Source organism: Tachysurus fulvidraco, chromosome 9 (assembly GCF_022655615.1).
Source record: "Tachysurus fulvidraco isolate hzauxx_2018 chromosome 9, HZAU_PFXX_2.0, whole genome shotgun sequence".
Taxonomy (NCBI): domain Eukaryota; kingdom Metazoa; phylum Chordata; class Actinopteri; order Siluriformes; family Bagridae; genus Tachysurus; species Tachysurus fulvidraco.
The window spans coordinates 20342420-20362404 of record NC_062526.1 but is presented as its reverse complement, the minus strand read 5'-3'; the positions used below and the strand labels follow the sequence as shown (position 1 = coordinate 20362404).

The window sequence follows — 19985 nt, the reverse complement described above, 5'->3', positions numbered from 1 at the left end:
TCTGCTATCATCCTGCACTAGAAAACATTTCCTACTCTTCTTCCTCGCCTTCGACGTAATTCGTAACGGAAAAAAAATAGCTAGCAGAAGCTGTAGAAACCGGATTGAACAAACGCTTAGAGAAAAATATGCCGGGTGCACATGAGTGTGTGAGCAGGATATACACACTGACATGAAAAGAATGATTTCAGAAAAGAATGAGTAAGCGGAAACACACACACACACACACACACACACACACACACACACACACACACACACACACACACACACAATTGTAGATCAGATATTCTTTAAGAATTAAGTCATGTCCTGTAATTGCTGTTTTCCACAGCAAGCCAAGCTCTAAAGAAATGAAGAGAGATTCAATCAAACCTGGAGCTTTCTTTACTTCTTTCTAAAATATAGTTTTGCAGCTCAGGAGTGTGACACTGATAGAACTAGATAACAATGCCTCACGTCTTGGCTTTAAGTGAGTCTGGAGGTCAGAGGAGGTCTGGAGGTTTTCTCCCCCTAATACGCTCTACAGAGAAGGACAATGTTACTGATGATCCAGTCTGAATGATCCACGTCAGCGGCGACTTTTCTTTTTCTCCTGCAAAGATGCCGTCCTGCCCGTTACACCCAGAAGGTACGCTGCTATCAGAGCGGGCAGAGAGGCGTTTTTTTTTAACCTCCCGTTATAATCTGAATGAGAGAACAATTCGACAATGTCTCCGATCGATAAGGAACGAGTTCTTGTTGGATCCACATTTTTATTGTTTTGTTTGTATGTGACTTTTTATCTCCAACAGGAGAAGATTTTAGATTTTTCTAGAAAAAAGCTCTTTCTGAGAGATCCTCATACCGAGTTATTTCAATTGGTACACATTATTAAAGAGTCGAGCTCGTTAGCTGCTGCCTTTCCTTGAAAATTTCCTTTCCTTCACTGAGCAACGGAAAGACGTCGCAGCTCAGGAAGTTTCACACACATATACACACACACACATGCACACACACACACACACACACACACACACACACACACACACACACACACACACACACACACACACATACACAAACACACACACACACAGCATTACTTTCCTTTTCGCCTATTGTTCTGTCTCCTTACAACAGAAAAGCTGTGTTTTTCCTCACCCAGCACTTTCCACACTGTGTTTTTGGACTGTGTTAGCAGGTCTGTGGGATCTATCACCCTAAATGTGTACCAAAAAGTCAGCCACCTGGAGCGTCCTGCTGACTCCTCATTAGAAGCTGCAAGATGAAGCACAAACTGATCCCTTGGCTAGGCATGGCGTGCATCAGGGGAGGGCAGAGGACCAACACAGATAGGGAAAGCCAGCTTAAATCACATCCAGATGGTCAGCTGATGGAAGTTACAAACCTCTGCAGTGTCAAAAAACAGATTTATATTATACTGCACATTCCAGGTCCACACACAGGCACAGGCAAGCTTACTGGAAGCAGAGTGGAGGAAAAAAAACTCACAGTTTTATTTCCTTTGCCACAAAGAAGCAGACTAAGAAAAAAAAAGAGAGAGAGAGAGAAAGAACTCTCAGTGAGATATGTGGAGCAGAAAGGAAGCAATTAAATAAGATGAGGTATTTTTAACTCCATGGCCAGGAGAGCTCGAGTGTGTGTTTGGGTGTACATGTGCCTATTAGCGTTTTTGTATCTGTGTGTGTGTGTGTGTGTGTGTGTGTGTGTGTGTGTGTGTGTGTGTGTGTGTGTGTGTGTGTGTGTGTGTGTGTGTGTATGAGTGCTAGAGAGAGAAAGTATGCGTGGGAAGCATCCACAGCCATCTCAAGATGGGGTGAGGAGCGTGGGTGACAGTTCCTGTGTGGGAGGGGAAGGCATGAATAACATGCAGAGTTATGTTGTTGATGAATTGTGTTATGAAAGGGGGGAGAGTTACACAACGTTTGGTCAGAGTGGGCTGGGAGCAATGTCAGCCGGATTCGCAGCACTGCACAGCCCTTCAAGACATTTGGTCGAATACACAATTATCCTCCAGCTGCAATGCCAGGCACGAGAAGGAGGCAGGAGGGAGCCAGTGAATGTGCCGGAAAAAGAGGGCATCAACAGGCTCACATTTAGGCAAATGATGGGCATTTGCTCTCAAAAGATGCCTGAAAACCCATGTGGAGAAAAAAAATTCGAGATGATGTAATCCTCTAACCTGTCATTAAAACTGTATTGATGAGGATTATTTTTATTAATGGCAGCTACACTTCTCTCTTCACTCTGAAATGCTCGCTCACATTTCTCAACCTCATGTACAAGCTCACATTAGCTAGTAGTCACTAAAAATGAAGATCACGCTCCGATTCATGGAGTCCATGGAGTCCGGAGGTCATTAGAGCGGTCCTCGGTGTCTGGTCTTAACCTTCCTTGTAGTGCTGATGGTCACATGGATTATGGAACATCTTAGTCAAGTCAAGTCAAGTCAAGTCAAGTTTTTCTTTATTGTCAACTCTTTCACATGTACAATATATACACAAAAAAGAATCGAAAATGTATTTCTCTCAGTCCCAAGGTGCAAAATATTAGCAATGAAAGTGTTACTTACTAGTGTTCACATGCAAATATAAGCAAATAACTTCCTTATCACACGATTCTTTCAATGCGCCCTGCCCGGCCCAAGCCTTGGTGCACACCTTCAGTTTTAACCTGCAAAGCCTTTCTTACAGTGTGCTATATATATAATGTTTCATGACTTTAGGTTAAAACTTTAGGTTTTAATGTAGTTCTATTGGGAAAATTGGAATCGATTACTTTCTAGAATAAACGTATAACTCCTGAGTATTTGAGAGACAAACTATGAGAAGAACTCACTTTCACCTGAGGTGTGATGAGGTGTAAAATCCTTTCACTTATCGATTAGTCTGCCTGTCTGTTGAGCTACAGTATGTTTTTGAAGCACAGCATCTGTACGTTTCAGACCTTCTGTTTGTTGCAAACAACACAATCTTTGTATGTAAAGCTTCTCTATCATGAGCAGTGTTGGGCAATAACACGAGTTATATTTGACAGTGACTAATACTCTAACGCATATACATATGAAGCACTTTTTAAATAAAGTAACTCTGTTAAAATTACCATATGGTGCGTTTGTAAGTTACTTTTTTAAATTAATTCATTTAGACCGAAGTGTAGCCTACAGTCTAACCTGTTTACAGCAGCGACGCATTGTAGGATTGGTGGATGCCAACCACAGTAAACACGAAGAAGACGCCGCACTGTGGGTGTGTTTCCGTTTGTTCATGTACGAGCGGCAGTAATGGCGAGTCGAGGCAAGAGCAAGACGAGTTTCTCAAAGTGGAAATATGCTCGTCATTTCTTTAAAAAAAGGAACTAAAAAGTTACTTTTAACAGTAACGCGTTTTGGTATAAATAATCAACAAAGTAGTTGAGTTACCTTTTGAATGAACTACCTAGTAATTACTATTTCTTAGTAACTAGCACAACACTGGTTATGAGCATGACAATCAGTGAAGATCGGTGCTGATTTGCACAAAATATCTTGGTTTTGTCGGGGAAAAAAACGACAGCTGATTCACCAACACTTTCAAATGGAGAAATTAGTATTTTCGGTTTCGAAAACGTATCGTATTTCCGAGTCAAAGTGCTCGAGTCCAAGTCACGTGACGAGTCAGTGAGAAAAGTCAAAGTCGAGTGGAAAGTCAGCAGATTTGTCACTTAATCCCACAGCACTATGTATGCAGGCATAAAGTCTGATCTTTTATAAGACCTGTTAGTTATGTTCAGTTATTACGTTCAGAACAAGCCTGCTTTGTTTTAACTAAAATGAGACATAACGCACTGGTGTCCTTGCTAATTTAGTGGACTGAAACTAGCACGCACGATGATGTTACGCACCGTGTTTTACCGTGTTTAGCTGGAGGATAATTAAACGTACATTTGGCCTGGATGAAGCACGGGGCCGTCGTCCCACAAAAGGAAAAACAAAACAAAACAAAAGTAAGCAGGAAAACGTGAGGCTTCATGTTGGTCTTAATTGTATACGGTAAGATTTTCCACTGGGTACGAGTGAAACCATTGAAACCAGCTAGCCCTCATTAAATTTTCCACAACATTTTGCAGAAATGTCAGGAAGCAGCTGTAGAGGCAGTGACTAAAGACAGTGTTTTCTCTCTGGATCTCTTTAAACACTTTGCTTCATTGAAATGACACAGATTTCTTGCTTTTTTTTTAAACATCCTACTGGGGAGAAAGTATGTAAAGATGTACCAACCTTGTATATGTTCTAACACATTTGACACACACACACACACACACGTTCCTAACTTATATCAAGTCCTAATTCTTTCAACATCTAAGAGGACATAAGCTTGTGGAAACTCTCAAGTCACTTCACCAAAAAAAAACCAAGCAGAATAATAAAATTCTGTAGCATTTTCAATAAGAAGAAGCAAAAACCATCGAGTCCAAGCTTCCAAGAGAAAGAGATCTAGCGTCTGCTGATATAGTGGCTCTTTTAACCCAGAGCAGACTAAATAAATAGCTGTAGTCAGTGTCCAAGGTTAACAGCTCTAGGTCTTGTGAGCAAACAGTCTGGTGGCTGATGCTGTTCTGGAGAAGGTGCAGAATAAAAATACACCCTCGATGCAGCTCACGCTCAAAATTCCCAAAAGAGGAGATGCATATTGTCTTTTTTTTTTGTTTTTTTTTACCCATAAGTAATAACCCATAAAACCACTTTAAATCAGTTCCACCGATGCAGGTGTTGTTTTTTTTTCTTATCTGCTGCAGTAAATCAGACATCAGACATCAGCAGCAATGCCCTTCTGCATCTGGGAGGCATGTGGTCTACCAGCCTCGCCAGATGTTCTGGATGATGGATCTCTTTCTGCCTTCCTTCTCTTTTATTTCTATTCACTGTACACCGTCCACCGGGCCTGGTTACTGAGGAGTCCTCAGGATTTGGGGTGAAATTGAAAGCAGTGCAAGAACTCACCCAAAGTGCGCTGGGAGAATGGGTGACGTGGAGGAACCAGAAAGGCCAGAAAGGATCCTTCAGCCAGGTTGCTGAGACGACACGGACCACTGCAGAGAGAGGAGAAAGGACGAGAGACGGAAGGATAAGTTAATGATTAAAGAGCGGATATTAAAAAAAAAATTCTGTTTAATTTCTAATACGTCTATAAAACAACTACTGTAGAACTCGATGCTGATGCTGTGGATGCTGTGGATGATATGGATGGTGTTGATCTCCACCACAACACTAAGTAAGTTCCTCGTTCTTACTAATGTATGCACCTGCAATATATCAGACCGAATCTCCATCACAAAAAAAATTTGAATACACTGAAATTCAAACCGATGCCGAGTCTGATACGAGACGACCTCCATATCAACTCTTCCCAAATTCTCCATCTCTTTTTATCTTAAAGCCGAAAAATTACTCCGAACCCAACTAAGCTACGTCAGAACACACGGCTTGGTTGGGTTAGGGTTAGGGTTAGTCTAACAATTCAATGTTTCTCCTTGAACAGTGGTAAAAAGACTAGGTCTAATCCACACGGCTTAAACTGTTCTACCGTCTTTGCAGCGTGTTCACCACTACTGGCTTCTACAAAGTTTCTTTCCAACCTTCTCAATGATTCAGAAGCCTCCTCCGGTGAGAGAAACATTAAAACATAAGTGATCCGTAAAATAAACCACACTTTATCCATAATCTGGATCAGTTTTAGCCAGAAGGCCAGAATGTGCCTAGACCTCACACACTACACTGAACTGTAATGGGCACTGTATCAGATGCCTCTGTGACCGAAGCTGCCTCGGCCTACCTGGAAAAACAAGAGATTTCTGTGGAGTTGCATCACGATCCATGATGACGTTCACTCGGAGTAAACACGGGAAACCGGGTTTATCAAGAACATCTCTCAGAACATCACCTCACACAGGCTACAAGTTCAAACAGAGAGGTTCTGCACAAGGGAAGGCTGAAGCACCAGGACCAGTGTAATACAATTCAAACGATAATCAATGTATAAAATGTAAAACTGAAGGTTGTCTTGTGTCTTGCACTTACTCAATAAGTCCTAAATGATTCGCTTAATGATTACGACACAGTTAAAAGGATGTGACTGCACGTGTTTAATCCCAGCATCAGGATTTTAAAACATGTGAAACAGTGTGATCAGTTTGTTTAGAAGGGATTAATATCTTAAAAAATGTCTGTCTGTGTACAGAATTTTCTTAGGGATACATTTCAGCGATGTACTACCTTGCACATATATAAACGCTACACACACACACACACACACACACACACACACACACACACACACACACACACACACACACACACACACACCTTCTCCCTTCTCCCTTAACTTTCTGAGTGTATAAACTCGAAACTACATTTTATTCCAGTGAAGATGATTCATCAAGGTGCCAGGTCTTCCCATTGCTTCACTTCCACAACATTATTCAGCCTGATGAAAATTTAATGTAAAGTAATTCAGGAAAGTTGGATAATTGTATCAGTGGACAGGAAGAGCCCTGGGGTGAGCCACCCCTGTCGTCAACCTGTCTGCTCTCCTCACTGCAACCATAGGAACCCATGAGCACCCTGTCAGAAGCACCTGACATCTTCAATGCCTACAGAACACTCTCTCTCTCCCTCTCTCTCTCCCCCTCTCTCTCTCCTTACACTACGTACACAATGGAAGTGTACTGAAGGTCATGCTCCAATCTTCCAGATATAACCAGCTCACAACCTCACAGCCTTCCAGCATCCGGCGAGATCTTTCATACGCGTGCATCGTTCTTGCTCATATTCCTCATCTGCCTCCTTCTTGTAGAATTAATCCCAGTCTTGTTAATAAATACTCGAAACCGCAGCACCTACAGTGCGTGCCGCTTTAATTTAATACCTTCTGTGGCTCTAGGTGTTCGGAGACAGTGTAATTACCTTACAATTAATGGGTCAGGTTAAAAATTTATGGCAGGAAACTGAAAGAGGGTTTTGAGGAATGGCTCGGCAAGCCCGGGAGACAGCTATCCTTCTGCTAGGGCTTTAAAAAGGTGGCGATTGTGGAACAAAGGCAGATTCTACTCCGGCATCAAATGTGCTTCTGGGAAAACAATCTGATCAGCTGACTGATGTTCTCCAGCTGCACGTACTGTACTGTAACACCCCCGCCATCTCTCCATCCTTTCTTCCTCTCCTCCCTCCCTCCCTCCCTCCCTCTCCTCTCTTCTCCTCTGACAACCGCGCTTAATGGTAAGAGCACAGCTGAGAGATGAATGCATACGAGTGGAATTCGCAGCATTGCTGCAACAGACATCAGAGGATTGTGTTTTATTGCGAGCTGGCGAACGTTCCCGACCGCCGGCGTTCAAGTGTCGCATTACTCTGAGCCAGAGCTGGGAACTTTGATTTCCTGGTGATTCTGGCTCTAAAATCAGACCAAACATGGAGGCAGGATCTGAAGAATATTGGTGCTTGGTGTATGATCTTCCACACATACATTGCGACGTATTTGGATGTGTAAAAATAAATAAATAAATAAATAAATAAACAACCAAACAAACAAATAAATAAATAAATTTTGAAATGCTTTTTGGTATTACAAACTTTTGATTCGATGTAAAATAACGTTAATGTTAAAAAAAAAGTGTTTTATTTTAAACTAAGCTTAAGGATGGAAACGAAGTGTGACTTTTTATAGAAATAATCATTCATAATTTTTTTCCTACATTTTCCGAGAGCGTGTAGATCTTTTGTAACCACCGCCCACATGCCACTTTCTGAGATTCTCAGCTCCGCCGGCAAACATTACACAATGACAGAAGATACTAGGACACTGACATGTTTCTCCTCCTTCAGAAAAAAAACCCCATAAAAATCCACCACATAACAGAACGGTACACAAATGTGTAATAATTAGTGGCGTGTTTATATCGCAACGGAAGTCGTTACGAGTTGGTTGTGAAGGCGGATTTCGTGAGCGAACGTCTCGCGGATAAGACAATTGACGATAGTTTTTGGTTCCAGCGGCACCATGTGACCAAACTCGGAGCACAATGAGGGTCCAGCAGGTGTAGGACAAGATCCGGAGCTTCCACTCTGTAATCAGCGCGTTAGGGAACAGGATTTAGCCTGTGACAAACTGGAGACACATGGTGCTTAATGGGTATTAATCACAGAGCTGCACTCGCTCTATACCAGGCATGCTGGCTGCCTCCAGAGTGGGTTAATCAGTGTCATCTTCTCGCCCCTACATCACCCCTTATCCCCCTCCACATCCAACCCTACATACCCCTACTGTAACTCGACAATCCAGATTAAAAGTGGGAAGTGGTATCTGCGTCAGGACATGTGTGGATCTAGGCTATTTTTTTTTCTTCACTACAAGTTGAAGGACGTCTCAGTAAGGTGATTTCGTCAGACGCCTGGGCGGGGCAAAACAAAAATGAGGGGCATCGTAAAAATGAGTAATGCTCAGAAATACCCAGACTATAGGAGCGTAAGTACGTTCTGAGGTCACGGAGTTCAGTGCCTTTTGTGGTGGAAAGCAATTCTGCCCACTTCTGTTTCTGCAGAAAGAACAAGACCAGACTCTGCATGATATTAGCATGAGTCAAGAGTGTGCCATTCGTGCCAATCTCAGGGCTGTTATACAAGGCGAGGGAGCTGGCGCTGTGCAGCGTTCTGACTCAGTCTGTAAAAGCCATCCAGCTCCGTCTGTTCATTTTCCACTCACTTTCTCTCTTACAAGCTTCTCGCACCACCGCTTTCTCTTCTTAAAGCGCAGGTTTAAGAGCTCTTCATCGTGGCTTTGGCAGAAGGTGTCGAGTCAAAACGAGAGCTTTACAGCAGTGTAATTAATGTGCTCCAGCAGCCCAGCTGTAGCCAATGACATATGCTGTAGGAGATGTCTTTTGTTGTTGTTGTTGTTTTTAACAGTCTACTTGTACTTGTGTAGACACATTAAATGAAAACAGAGAAACTTGGAAACTTTTTCTCATCTACTAACGTCCAACAAAGATCGGCAAGAAGCCAGAAAGAACAATAACGTTTGCGGGCTTTCCAAACTCCCAACTAAAATTAGAGAGGCGCTGAATAATTTTAGAGGAACAAAATACTAGCGTAGAATAACGTACTTTTTGTCTCGACCGTGCTGGTGTAGGTGAGGTAATCATACGTGAGAACGTCGTATAGATCTTGTTTAATTTCAAGGTCGTCTGAGGACAGCTGGTTCTCCCTTCTGGACTGAACAAAAGAACTTTCATTTTCATTCTCGGGTGTGCGCTTTCCTTCCCATGTGATTTATTCTGGTGTCCAACTCAATAGGAAGAACTGAACAAACTGTTTCACCCATTTTGGCAGTGCTAGTTATATAACAACATGGGACCTGATAAAATGAGGCATCCTGAAAGTGAAACTACGTCCAGTCCTGAACTAAAAAAAGCGAAGCGGCCCGTGAATACAAACTCCCGATTTTTCTGACGGTTCTTATAGTTAGGCTTTGGGAAGTGTGATACTCTGAAGTGGCAAAGAAGAGCTTTTCAATGGGGATTAGTACTGAAACTAGCAGGAGAGTGGTGAGTTCTGTGTAAAGAGAAATATCATCAAGGCAAATAACAGAACAACCACCTTAAAGGTGGGGTCTCTGTTGTTTGAGAAATGCTTCAGAAAACTGAGTCGCCAAACAAAACAAAAACAAAACTAACGTGTAGCCAGTGAGCAGAAAGGGGTGGGGCTTGTCAATATGGGCGGAGAGAGTGTTCAGTGCGCATGTGTGACATTAGCAGAAAGCGGTTTTAACATTGACATGGAGGATAAAAAGAAAGAAAGAAAGCAAAGAAAGGCTTACGATAAGGCAAGAAGTAGGACGTGTTCAGCGCTGGAGAGAATTGAAGGAGCAGGAAGTTGGCCGCATATTCACAGATTGGAGTTTCCCGTGTCAATAACTCCTGAGCTAAACGCTGTTACTACACAAATAACACCTCTTTTCTATCGTAGTAATATAGAGGGGCAGCTACAGTAACTGCTTTTGCTAGTAACAGTGTTTAGCTCAGGAGCTATTGACTCGGGAAATTCAACTTTACTTAAGCCGCCGAGGCGCTTTTTTCCTTCTCGATAGGTGAGTAACGTTGGTTTTGCTTTGTTACACAGAAATAATATACGCCTTCCTTTGCATGATTATGCTTGTGTGTCATTTTTGCTTGTTTGTTTATCTGCAATCGTATTGTTCTTCCCTTCAGCTATGATAAAGACACATTTCTTCCCATTAGTTACCTGGGTTACATATGTATGTGTGGGCAGAGCTATCAATACAGGGGTGGGACCCATTTGGTTTAGGGGCGTGTTTGTTTTGGTGATTTCAAATGTCAACATTGGCTTTCAAACATCGGAGACCCTGCCTTTAATAAACGAAGCAAGTTTTATATCTGTGGAACTTGAGAAAAGATCGAAAGTAACCAGAGTTTACAAAACATTTCAAACTGTGACCAGATGACCAACAACATGGGAAGCTTAATAAAAAAGTGGTGGTTTGAGGTTCAAGCACTGTGTCACAGAAAGAACCTCGAATTTTCCCAAGTTCAGAATCCTTTAATCCTTTACAACTAAATCACAATATTGTCATTCCCCAAGAATTCTGTCTCTTTTTACTCGATTCTAGACAAATTAAATTAATAGAAAGTAGTGTTTTGTACAAGAAGTACTTGTTGGTTTTGTTTTTTTTTGTAATCGAATTTTGAATTTCTAAAAAAAAATTCGAAAATCTAACCAAAGCAGGAAGGTGAGACTTGGAGTCACTGACCGTTCTGCTCGGTTGTATCTATAGACTCAGTCTCATAAGATAGCGACTGTCAATTTAGACCAAATAAAAAAATTCTTCAAAACTGCACAAGGGCTCCATGTTGTTCAGTTTTTTCCCTTGAACAATATGGACATTGCTTAACTAATGGCTTCCGCAGCCAGCAGTGAAATGCTGACTCATCAATGCAGAAACAGAAAGACTGGAATCATCAGCACACTATATAATACCTTCGATATTTATCTTCACCAACTTTCCTGCTACTAATACCTTAACATGCCGTGAGTCTGTACAAAAGAAAACACTCTACAGAACATGCCGTGTCCCTCACGTCCCGGCAGAACAGCTTCTGGTCTTGTATAGTCCATTAGCTGTCCTCTCTTTACTCCAAATAAACCATAAAGATCTGTGTTTAGTCTGCCTCCCCTTGGTGTTTACTTTTTTGTTCCCTGTTTGTCACTTGAATTTCGATCCTGAACTCCTCAAGACAACACTTCCTCTGTAAACCTCTATAAACCTGATGATACACTGATACTGAACTGCAGCTGAAGCACATGGACAAATGGTCCACTTCAGATAAGTATGCCTGCCAGATCCTAATCCAGCAACAGAGAGAGAGAGAGAGAGAGAGAGAGAGAGAGAGAGAGAGAGAGAGAGAGAGAGAGAGAATGAGAGAGAGAGAGAATAAGAGAACGAGAGAATGAGAGAACGAAAGAGAAAGAGAGAGAGAGAATAAGAGAACGAGAGAATGAGAGAGAGAGAGAATAAGAGAACAAGAGAATGAGAGAGTGAGAGAGAGAGAATGAGAGAGAGAGAATAAGAAAATAAGAGAATGAGAGAGAGAGAGACAGAGAGAGAGAGAATCGGAGAACGAGAGAATGAGCGAGTGAGAGAGAGAGAATGAGACAGAGAGAGAATGAGAGAACGAGAGAATGAGAGAGAATAAGAGAATGAGAGAGAGAATGAGAGAGAGAGAATAAGAGTGAATAAGAGAATGAGTGAGAGAGAGAGAGAGAGAATAAGAGAGTGAATAAGAGAATGAGAGAGAGAGAGAGAGAGAGAGAGAATGATGGAGAGATATGAAAGAGAGATGACAGAAAGAGCGAGAGAGAGAGTAGGAGAGAGAATGATAGAAAGAGAGAGATGAGAAAGAGAGAGAATGGAGAGAGAGAGATGAGAGAGAGACCCAGAAGAGAGAGAGAGAGAGCAGAGAATGAGAGAAGCAAGAGAGAGGAGGAGAGAATGAGAGACCAGGTAGAGATGAGAGAGGAGAGAATGAGAGAGAGAGAACGAGAGAGAGAGAGAGAGAGAGAGAGAGAGAGAGAGAGAGAGAGAGAGAGAGAGAGAATGAGAGAGAGAGAGAGAGAGAGAGAGAGAGAGAGAGAGAGAGAGAGAGAGATTGATTGAGAAACAAAGGATAAAATTGAACACCTGAGATCATTTTCGAACACAAAGCACTACTTGAGTCTTGAGGACAGAGATATAAAAACCCTGTTCCAGCATGACAATATCCCTGAGCACAAAGCAGCTCAATGAAGACATGGAGGTTGGAGTGAAGAACTCGAGTGTCCTGCACTGAGCCCTGACTCTGACTCAACCGCACTGAACACCTTCGGGATGAACTGGAGTCTCATCAGCATCCCAACATCAGAGTCTGATCTCACTAATGACCACAAATCCATTACATATGGGTGTGACGAACAGGGGGCACAAACTTCTGGCTCATAATGTACTGGTTCAACAGTTCAACTGAGGTCAAGGCATCTATCCTAACTATCCTGACTGACTGGTTCATTCTGATCAATATTATTATTCACATAAAACAAATGAAATCAACTCACGTTAAAGACACGTACCACATATGAGGCAGACCACGTGTCAAAAAAAACCCACAGGATCATTTTAACACCAAAGAGACAGACGGCTGCTGACTGACGCACGTCACGTGACGGATTAAAAAAAAACGGATGGAAAACGGACAGGAAGTGGGTTTTATCCCTCTGAACAAACCCGACGCTGTTCGATCCACACACGACATGGAAAAATACACAGCAGACTATACAGCGTACTCCATATACAGTACATACTGCATATATGAGATACATACAGTACAGAGAGAGAGTTTTATGAGCTACAATAATTCTGGGGGTAACTTTAACCTATAATAGTCCTTCTTTACATCCCACACTGGTTCAATTCAGTACATCTGTTTTAGTTATTTCTAAAAACAACCGTGAATCCTCTGGGCATTCCTGCTTTTTCCCAAAGAAACAGCTTTATAACTGTAATATCTATAAATCAAGCGGCCTTTGTGTCAATTCCCAGGAAAAAAAAACAAAAAAAAAAAAACAGCCTGGACTTTCAATGGGCCGATGTGTTGATTGAAATCGTTCGAACAGCTTTCAGCCCACAGCTGCCACAATATTTTCGTTGCTTCACAACTAAAAGAGTTGGAGACCTTATGGAGGCAGCAACAGGAACCGATACACCGATTGCGTCTGCTTCCTCGGGCGTACGGAATGATGCGAACTCGGGTAAACAAGCCAGAAGATGAATTTTTAATGGTCGTGGAGAGAGATAAAAATTGTTTGAGGGGCTGTGATCAAAATTCACTTGAAGAAGGGAAAATTTCCAGTCAAGCGATTCAGATCGAATCTTAACAAACACGTCTGTATTCGTGGAGGCGGGGCTTCGTTAAATATTAATATCCGAGTGAGTTGTGAGTACTTTCATTCAGTTCATTCAGTGACCGCAGTCCATGAGATCGCTTTAATTCCGAGGTTTAGAGATTTAAAGTTCATTCGATGGACCAGAGCAGGACGTTTATCAGCCCTGTGGATTGCTTGAGTGAAAACTTTAACCTGTTTTTTTTTTTTTTTTTACCCCCAAAAGCATCACATTTACACAGCATTACGAATTCTGGTTAAAGTTCTGCTGACTGACCAATCCATACATGTGCTAAAAGCAGCAGAGGAACTGAAAGTGTCTATAATTATCTATAAAGTCACGGAATAAGGCTGTCAGATGTGTCAGCGAGCGTCTTAGTCAAGTGTTGAGCTGAAGAGCGACTCTGGTGATGTTCTTTCTACAACCAGGTCACCAGGTTTTCCTTTCATTTGTCACCTGCGTGTTCATCCCCAGAGCGTTTCTTTCTGTTTTTTTTTAACCGCACGATGTGACTGATACACATTTATTGTGCGCCGAGGGAGAAGTCTACAGAACGTCAGTATCTCTGCTGTACGTCTCGGGAGGAACCGTGTCACTGTGTCTCGCTCTCCTAACCTCTGCACGCTGCACACACCCACACAGTGCTCTGCAAGCCTGACACGCTATGTATAAACTACAGCACGGAAATATATTTCTGGGTTTTCTACTCCAAATGGAGCTGCGGTGCTGTGTTGCACCTGGAAGAGAGGTCAGTTTGGAAGTTTCCGGCTCGGCAGTTCGGCGGCGACGGCGACGGCGACATGTCTAACTCCGTCTCCTCTCACCTGGGGATCGAGCAAACAGGCAGCACCTCCAGGCCTGGAAAATGGGTTCCACTGGAGGAAAGTTACTCAGATTACACTCATGTTCTCTCTCATAACAACATGCTCCCTGGTGGAGGAAGTGGAACTCAGCCCATCTTTCCCCACAATGACATATTACCCGTGGAAAACTTCACACATGAATGCACACTCTTACTTTGCCCTCTCCCTTCCACACAAACACACATTTCCCCTATTGCTTCAAACGTCGTCTTGTTTTCTTCAGGGCTGCCAGCCATTGCCAAAGGAAAAGGGAAAAATGCTGCAGCCCTCTTGCCTATTTTCCATGTCTGTCATAACATGTTGAAACCGATCTACAGGACCGGGTTTGTTTCCAGACAATGAATTTCCGTTTATTAGTGAAGCTGCTGCGTCATGGAGACAGTGCAGGGGAGGCAGCAGCATTCATTCACAATGTCCCCAGCCTTCTTGGAGGACTCTCCATCGTTCCTCCTGAAAAGAACCTCAGTGATAATTGTTTTTCCAGCTCCGCTGAGATGCAGCGAAGCCTCCTGGTGCTTCCTGTTGTGTTTGTTTATCTAGTGTGTTCCCCACCACAGTCACTTTCCTGCCTCCACCCTCTGTTTTTTTTTTTTGTTTTTGCCCTGTCTGGTAACTTGTGGTAATGAGGCCTGCTGGGAACAAACCTGCTTGGAGTTTGACTGTATCATGATCTACACGATACCTGCTGGAGAACGACCTTCTTGAAGCTGGAAGATACTCTCCAGTGCAGGGTTTACTGTCAGCTTGGATTTCATCAGAATAAAAACATGACCTGTGTGTGTGTGTGTGTGTGTGTGTGTGTGTGTGTACTGACACAAACGAGCCAATGCATGCTTACTGTACTGCACTTCTCTTCCATTTGACTCCGATATTTTCTGTATGACGTAATCGTGTCTCAGTATCTGTGATGTTCCTGACACACATTTCCCTCAAATCTTACCAAAGATATCTTGAGATCTCTGGTTCTCGTTTCTGGTTCTGGTTCTGACGCCTATACCATTGTCTCAGCAGCGTCACGACTGCCATGACAACTCCGGTACGCTTTTTTACACTATACGTGAGACCAGCATTCACAGACTTAATAATAAACGTCTCAGCTATGAACTGATCACCTGAGGAGAATATAAAACACAGAGAGCGAGAAGACGTTGAAAGCTTCGGTCCCTCCGAGAATTGACTGCTACTTTCCAAATCCGTTGATCTTTTTGTGCAAAAAAAAAAAAAAACGAGACTGTGAAATCACCAGCACTGGATTCTTCCTTTAATTTCCTCCCAGTGAGACACGTCTGTAATGACTTTCTCGGAGATCTGTGCTCGTGTTCGCACTCGTGAATGGAAGAGACTGGACGGGTGTTGATGATGTCAAACTCCGTGTCTCGGAGCAAATCCGCAGAAAATCTGCTTGATTTTTGTATAAATAAATAAACAAACAAACAAACAACCAAATAACAAACAAACAAACAAACAAACAAACAAACAAAAAATAAGATTGCGATCTCAGACCTTGTTTTTTTATTTTTTTTTTTGTGTAAAGACTCTGATGTCTTCTAAATCAGTGAAGCTGTGGATGATTATCTGAGGTTATCCGAAGCAGCGGCGGCTCCGGCTTCGGCAGGACGACCTGGAATCTCTGTGTTCTCTGAAAGGGAATTCCCTTTACAGGAAGTGGATAGATGTCCCCGAACGGCCCGCCGTCTGTCCGGAAGTGTGTGTAAGCTCTTTGACAGCTCTTACATAAACACAGCAGCGACTGCGATGGGAGTTTACACGCTTAACCGTCCCGGAGCATGACGGCAAACACAATTAGTGCTGTTTTATGATATGGCGCAGCTCCGTGTTTATTTAAAGAGGGAGACAAATGACAGGATGAAAATCTACCAGGCTGATGATGTCAGCTGTCCGAGAGAAAAAGGAATCTTCCTATCGCACTCTGAGGACACAAAGAATGCCTCCTTAATCGGCTTCAGCCGCATACTTTAACGCAGATTAACATCTGTGCTCTGCGTGGAGCCGCGCCGCAGCGTTTTTCAGTCGTCACGTAGGTGCTGTGGCACAAACAGACATACAAGCATTATATTAAACACATTATTATTATTATTAATTTTACACGGGTATAAATCTAAAACTAAATCAGTCCTCCATGCGCTCCCTCAAAGAACGTCTGGACCGAGTAGACGAGCACGAAGGGGCCGAACGAACACAGGCTCCCAGGCTGGAGGAGTTTCCAGTGTTCATATAAAATTGATAATGAGACGTGTACACAGCAGGAATGGAAAATTCTGAGGTTCCTTATGAGGTTTCCACATTCCTCCCTTCCTGCAGGCCAGACACAAATGCTCTACATCTGCTCAAGAGGTTTGTTTGTGTATGGTGAGGGGAGAAAAGTTTCCACTTATTCGACTTTTCTTTTTTCTTATTTAATATACTTCCAGCATGCATAGACGTACATGAACGTCCCGTTCGCACAAAGAATATCTTCTGCATTTAGAAAAAGAAAAAACAACAACAACAACAAAAAATCAGATGCTAGATTACAAAGAAAAGGTAGAAATGCGCCAAAAAAATTTTTTCTAGTCCATCCGGGGTCGCGGTCAGAAAGATTTCACGAAACAAGAAGCGACAATGAACAAATCATGTGTTTTTTTTTGTTTTGTTTTTACAGCAGAATGGAAAACAGTGACATCGAGTTAAACACCAAAAGCTTCACAATTAACCGTTAACACAAGATTTTCTTTCCCTCGATCAGATTAATGAGCATGAAGGTAAGAAGGAAGGGAAGGATTCAATATGAAAGAGCTGCAGGACGACCTGAAAGCAGCAGGAACTCAAACTCAAATGAAATGAAACCGAAAGAGAACTTCTTTCTCGTCGTGTTCGGAGAAAGAAGGATTGTGCGTGTGATCCAAGAAGAACAGGAAGAACATCATCTACACGTGTGAAGCACATCGTCGTCGTCATCGTCGTCATCCTCATCATATGACAGCTACTAGAGCATTACACAACGTGATGGAGGGGAACAGAACAGAGAAGAACTTCATCTCATCCTTCATTGATCTTTGGAGAAAACGGAGGTCTGAACAAGACAACGAGCTCAAACGCACAAGCACGCTGTCTCACGAAGACCCGTGCGGAAGAGACAAAGCCCGGCTCCTGACTCTCCTCGGTCATAAATAACCGATATCCACAGACGTCTCTGATGGGTTCGTTTCCAACAGTGTGTGAATATTTACTTGAGCAGAAAGGTGTCGTCCCCAGAGCGACAGTACGGTACCTTATTGTGAATCATTTATTCATTAGGACCAATAAGAACGTTCATACACACCAACCTACATACAACCCTGAGAATCATTTTGTCAGGAACCCTGTGATGTGACCACGGTGTGTCGTCCTCTTTTGTGGAGCTCCTTCTCCCTGTAACCTGGCTGGCCTTGACTGTTTCCACGGGCGATAAACACAGACTGAAACCAAATAAAGATCTGGTTTCTCACAGTGGCCCAAAAGCTTCCTACGCTGCTTTTGTTTGGTGAGTCTGTCTGGGTGATTGCAGAGGGATAAGTGGCCAGCTCTTCTCTCTCTCTCTCTCTTCTCTCTCCTTGTACTTGGCGTGACCCTGATCTGTAGTGAGAGCACAGTTCTCTTTTGCAACATGCATTTAGGTCTCTGGCTCAAGCCATTACAACGAGTAAAACTTTAAATAGAGGCTTTCATTTATCTGCTTATTTATTTATTTACTTATTTATTTATTACTTTATTGCTTTACATGTTCAGCCTTCCTGAAGTACCGATGCTGTTTTGTTTACAGATGAAAACCCGGTCTGTTCCAGATAAACGCAGCCGGAAACACTGTGTGTGTGTTTTTGGAGATAGTTTCTGAGGTGTACAGTAGATGCGGTCCACGTTTGTGTCGTCTTTCCTGCGAGCGTAGAGAGAGAAGGCTTCAGGAGAGAGAGAGAGAGAGAGAGAGAGAGAGCGTCACAGCGGCTGGCTGTCCTTGCTGTCATGTTTGATGCAGTATGCGGTCAGACCGGATGGCACTGTAATAAGAAGTATGATGCTAGCGGCGGTTTCCTATTTCCTTCTCACTGTTCCCCCACACACTTACACCCCCTGTCTCTCCAACACACACACTCACACACACGCACACACACACAGCCCTGACAGCAGCACTCACGGACTCCTGCGGTTTTTAAATAGAGCAGCATTGCCTTGTCCTTGGCAACCCACAACTCCCACCTCTGCTCCTGCGCTGTGACTTTTATTTATTCCCTTATTCCATCCCGACTTCGTCCTTCTTTCTGACTCGGCCCATTGCATTCAGCGACTAAAAATACTGCCGCAGCTTTTGTCCTGCCAAAAGTGGTGTGAGGCACGGGAAAGAAATTCTTCAACATAATTAGAGAAGGACCGAACGAAAGAAATTCACTCCATCGTCCGCTCTTTTACACCTTGGACCAAAAAAAAAAAAAAAAAAATCTAATTTGGAAAATAAATAAATAATAATAAAAAAAAAAAATCTCAGGAAGGGAAAAAAGTCTCAAATACGAAGAATCCACGATGAGAATGCGTCACACAAACAAGCATTATAGTTTAATGGCACAGGCCACCAGCCTGGTGAGTAAAGCCAGCTCTGTTTTTTCCACTCTTAATGATCAGGGCAGCAGATTTTCCTGGAACTAAAGGAGAGATGGGTGAGGAGCAGATGGAAAGTCGGCCATTCCAGACTGCTGCAGGCTTAAGCGCTGAAAAATGCTGAGGTGAGAGCAAGACTGACCTTGATTTTAAATAAACAAATAAGTAAGTAAGTAAGTAAATAAATAAATAAATACAGAAATAAGTGTGGTGTGATGGTGCATTATGGGGTTTTATCAGTTTTGTTACTGGTCTAAAGGAATGTGCAGGGTTTTAGCAGCTGAAATAATGTTTAATGTTTAAACTATAAAAATAATAATAATAATAATAATAATAATAATAATAATAATAAGTAATAATAATAATAATAATAATAATAATAATAATAATAATAATAATAATAATAATAATAATAATCTGGAAAAAAAATCCCACATCATCATGTAATGATATGATAATTAATCTAACTGAGGTTATTTATTTATTAGTTTATCCCCTATTGTGACGCATCTCATATCTGAGCTAGATCTGTCTGATGATTGGCTGTTTCAGACATCACTCACAACACCATAGCAACCATCCGTTAAATCTCATTTTGCTGTTTTTTTTTATGTAACTTTGTTAGGTTCTGTGCAGCTTCATCTTCCTTTTATATTCCAGCTCGTTTTCTCCTGCCACAGTAAGAGTGCGGTACGGCGTCGGCGTCCCAGCCGTTTGGAACGTTATCGCAGCATTTGTATGTATTCATGTAACTCTTTAATATGTTAATTTAACTCTAACTTTATCAATAAAGGCACCAAAAATGAAAAACATAACATTTGGGGAGATTCTACTGAATGGCTGGTGAGGGCTGTGATACTCCAGGATGAAAAACGAAGTCAGGTGAGCCGTGATTATTCTGCCACGCTCGTGTGCGTCTACGCTGTGGATAGCAGGTTTCCTGACGTCTGGAAGCTGACAGGAAAATACATGGCCATGGCCAGTGGAGACAGGTGGGCTCACCTGCAGGCGGACTGTTACGCAG

General features: G+C 42.5%; 1 protein-coding gene across 5 annotated transcripts in view; it reads right to left on the bottom strand.

Moving 5' to 3' along the window:
• The window catches only part of hivep2a (HIVEP zinc finger 2a), a 61488-nt gene that overhangs the window by 11065 nt on the left and 30438 nt on the right, over positions 1 to 19985 (bottom strand). For all 5 annotated transcript variants that reach the window (XM_047819025.1, XM_047819029.1, XM_047819026.1 and 2 more), the window contains one exon: positions 4985 to 5073. The gene's annotated coding sequence lies outside the window, so the exon portion shown is untranslated. The remainder of the gene's footprint in view (positions 1 to 4984; positions 5074 to 19985) is intronic.